We start from the raw sequence: 4,767 nt of genomic DNA, 5'->3' as shown, positions 1-4,767 counted from the left end.
TGTGAGATGCAATACACATTACTTGTCCATTTTCTTCTAAGCACATTTGCTGACAGTCTAAATTTGGTCTGGAGAAAGTACTGGTTGGAGGTTGCGGGTTTTGCATAGAGGATTTCTGTTTAATGGGAAATGCAATCAAGACCACTAACCCTTCCCTGTAAAGGTTTTAATATAAAATCACTCAACTTTGTAGCAACTTCTGGACTCTATTTTCAGGTTTAAGATTCAAAGACCAAAAATGATGACAGGCAGCGTGATTAGTCTTTCAGGTCTTTTGCCTCTTTATCCCTGATGCAGATGGTAAACTGTCACTATGCAGCCCATAGAAATATCAACAACTGTTTTAATTTATATACGTAAACAACAAATAACATTGCATACAAGAATCTCAGCATGACAAATTGATAGCTTTGTCCTAAATAAGAAATTAAGAAGAAACTTAAGTATACTCCACCGAAGTATTTTAGCAATTTGTACATTTTTTCCACTAACCAGTTAGGCTTTCATGTAGGTTAAAAGTGATAGCAAGCATACTGTAGCAAATAACGTTAGCAATTACAGCTAAAACTTGACATTAAGTTAAACACAAGCTTGGTGCTAAGAAGATACAGTTAAAACTTACTTCAAAAACTATCCCCATAGCAAGCAGGAAGGCTCGCACACCCAATCTATGAGCTCCACAAGCATAATAAATTGGAGGACAACAGTTCTTTGTAACATTATAGTAAAACTCCCTGTAATGAAATGAAACATCTGAAAAATAGTAGCAAGCTGAAGACTCTCACAATTTCTTTAATGTTTCTTCTCCACCTCAAAAACGTAGAGAAACTAGCATGGTGTTAAATAGATATTCAGAAAGGCTTCCTTTGCTCACATTTATCACAAAAATGCAAACAATTTTCAAAACACATGTAAAATATCTACAGTTCTATAATACTACCAATAGCTTAAAAAGTTATTAAGCATTTAACCTACTAAATTTTTCAACAGGAAGCTAAAATTAAGTAAACTTTCTGCATATGTTAACATAACAGTGAATAGTAAGTTATAATCTTCATAATTCATTGCCCCCAGACGTGATGGAAATGGTCAAAAAAAAAATCCCAGAAAACCTAGTCCCAGATTGTTTTCTCACTACAGTTGTAAGGGAGGTAGGTTTTTGACTTTTGCGCTCCCCCCCCCAATGGAAGGAAATTACTCATTCAAGTGACAACTTATAATTTGTCAATACAAAACAGTTCTCCTTTCACTTAAGAAAACATTATTTGTATAAGCACTCATAAATCTTTTCACTGTTATAGTCATCTCTACTTTGAAATACTGTGAATTTCAGCTGTCTTTCTATATGCTCTCCTTCCCAGCCCCTTAGAGAAAAAGTTAAACTGGATTGCATCCTCGTTGTCGGCTTAGTCGCATACAATTCAGTGGAGACACTGTATGTCGTTGTGAAGCAAATAAGATACTAATTTTGCTTTTAGTTCTAAAAATGACTCCTTTTTAGTTACTTTTCCTGCAGAAATTCTGCAATAACCTTCTATGAAAATTATATCTCCTGTCCTTTTAAACAGTAAAACTCAGAACAACTCCCCCTATCCCAAAAACAAAGAAGACTTCAAAATTAGACTGCACACACATAATCTAATCTAAACCCTTCAAAACCAACACCACAACACAGATGCAGTGCCCAGCCTGGCTACAATCACAGGAAGCCCTGTTATTCCACATTCCCCAATGCTCCTAACATTGCCTGTTTTCTTATCTGACCGCTGCTGCAAACTCCAGAGCACTCCTGTGAGCCACCATCTTCTTTCACATAAATTACCTGTTTTTGCACTCACCTTACTGAGCAATCAGAACCAAATGAGTACTTCAACCCAAACAGCAAAAAGTCAGTCTACATTAGCAGTAGCAGCCATGGAAACCTTGCTAAAAATCAGTCAATCACTACAATCACCTGCAACACTGAATGGTTCAACAGACAAATGCCCGGACTACCTTTGTACTCAAATCTTTCAAGATTTTACCCACAGACTTGAAGGTAAGCACTAAATGCATGGCTTTATTGAGGGCAAAACACTTGCAATTAGTAACAGAAACATTTTTACATTTTTCCCTCCTTGCTTAAATAAAGCACAATTGGTACAAAAGCAACATTTGTAGTCAATGCAAAGGAGAACAGCATTAGAATACTGGAATTATGTCCTTTTGTGATTTAAGAGACACAGATTATGTTACTCTGCCAAGGCCCTCCATTTACAAATAGAGATAATACTTAGCTATTAGCAGTGTAACAAAACCTAGAGATAAAAAGCATTAACCTTGATAGAAGTACCTTTACAATGATGTTACAGAGCCATTAAAAAGCTAATAATATTGACATTATTTAAATATGATGGTCAACTACTCCTAGAAATATTCAGAATCCACAATATAAAATGAGACAGGATTTTGCAGAATGAAGGACTATCATCAAAAAGTTAACATTTACAACACTTTTTAGAATTTTTGCAATTCTGTATTTTCTTTGTTTAAACCAGTATGATGTTGTTTTACTGTTGCTTCTCATGATAGCATTTACAGCTCATGCTGGAACTCTCTAATAAATTTTGCATTGACCAAATAAAGTTATGTGCACAGAGAAGTTTATAGCTGAGGCAATTGTACGAGAATAAAAAACAAAATTTGACTTACTGGTAAAATCACTGTGTAGACATTTAAACATATCCTGATAACAGCAAGCTACATGAAGATTTCTTATCTGCTCAGTTTCAAAAGATGATGAATACACTGTGCACTGAAAGAGATGAGGTTTCCTCCTATAGCTGTTTCTGTGCACTTTCCAGGCACTTTGTAACATAAAACCACTTTCACAGATGAGGCACTGATGGGTTTCTTTTATCAACTTGTGTGATTTTAAATGATTTTCCATAAAGTCCCACTCAGTCATGCGACAATAAACCCACGTAAAGCCACAATCCACATCATGACCCTTTTCATGGATTTTACAAGCATCTTTCAACTTCAGTGCTACGTTGCACGCGTTGCAGAAATGAACTCTGCTTTAAGGTGCAAGCATGTCTCACAGGATGAGCTAACCCTTTACTGTCACATCCAGCTTTCTTCTGATTTTTGTAATTTTTACACCTTGATTCAGCTTTAGGGGTTTTTATGTCCCCAGCTAAGGTCCAAGTTCTAATACTGGAAACACGACAGAGGCCAAGATGCACGACTGGGCTTCTTCATCTTTGCTCTTGGAATATGAGAGCAAAGTCAGCACTGCAGAACAGGGCTCCTCAAGCTGCAAATGAGCTGCTGCTTCTCCAAACAAGGTCTTCGCTTCACAGGAGTGAGAGGCATGAGGATTATTGCTCTGACTGCTTGGGCTCATGTCACAACAGTGAGGACTCGTATTTCGAAGCATCTGATACACAGGTAATAAGACAGACTTTTTTTGCAAGATTTTCTTCGTTTTCTTTATTTTCTTGGTTAGCTTCATCTCCCATGCTATACAACTCATTTTCATCTTGGTCCATTTTAGGACAGCCTGAAATTTGACATGCTGTATCTGTTTCATCCATATGAGCCAGGTGTGTCCTGATCTTACTTTTGATGCTGCTTATGAACCGGCAGAGCTTGCACCTGTATACCTCCACCAGAAACATTTCCACCAGGCCAGCAATCTGAGCTTCAAAACCTTCAGGCACAGCAGCATACAACTGGGATGTTGCAATTTCCTCAGTGTGATGCAGGTTCATTGATGCAACACATTGGTATTTGTATTTAAATTCATTCATCTTCCATAGTTTCTGGTAGGTAAATCTACAAAAGACAATAAACAAACCAGTTAAAATCCACTTTATGACTTCAACTGTCTTTTATCAAAACCCTAGGCCACAATGAAATCTAGATTCAGATTCCAGTCATAGGGATGCCTGCAGATCTTAAGACTATCTGAAAAGAGCAAGGGTTTTGCCAGGAGAAAAATGATGCCATAAATGATGACTCAAATCTCTCGTGGAAATTAAAAACGAACTACAGGTTAATAACACGATGCCATTTTTTGTGTTAAGTTTGTAACAGTTCCCACTATGAAACAGGCGGTATTAATCTTAAAGCAAAGAACGCAGGTGAGAAATCTCAACCGCTAATACACGGAGGCCTCCGGACCGCAACCATTTACCCGCATACCCTAAATACAGCCCAGCGCCCCGTCGCTGAAGGCCCGCCGACCCTTTCTCTGCAGCTCGGTGCAGTCAGACGGGGTCTGCAAAAGCAACTCAAGAGGAGCAACGCCTTACAAGACGCCCCAGCTGCCCTGGAGAGCCCGTACCGAAAAGCCTGGCAGCCCCCTCCCGGGCTGCGGCGGCAGCGGCGGGAGAGGCCCATCGCCAGGCCCTTTCCGAACTCGAGCGGCTGGAAGCGGCGCCCTCGCCCCGGCGAGGTTCCCTGAGGAGACGCCGGGGCGGGGGGCCGCGGCACGGCCACCCCGGGAGGTGAGGAGGTGCCACTGCGAACGCGGGTGTCGGGGCCGAGCACCCGACCGTCGCTGCACCTTCCCCCCGTCTCCCGGCGGCAGCAGCACCGAGCCCGCCGCCGCTCGGCCTCCCCGGCGCCAGGACGCTCCCGCCGCGCAGACGGCGCCGCCTCCCCTCAGCCGCCCCCGGGGGAGGAGGGGGCGGAGCTTCCGGCCCGCTGCCTGCCCAGGACGCGGGGTTCACTTCCGTCGGCCGGCTGCCCCCGCCTCAACCCGCCCCCCCACGCCCCCCC

Source organism: Mycteria americana, chromosome 2 (assembly GCF_035582795.1).
Source record: "Mycteria americana isolate JAX WOST 10 ecotype Jacksonville Zoo and Gardens chromosome 2, USCA_MyAme_1.0, whole genome shotgun sequence".
NCBI lineage: Eukaryota > Metazoa > Chordata > Aves > Ciconiiformes > Ciconiidae > Mycteria > Mycteria americana.
Note: the sequence above shows the minus strand (reverse complement) of the source record.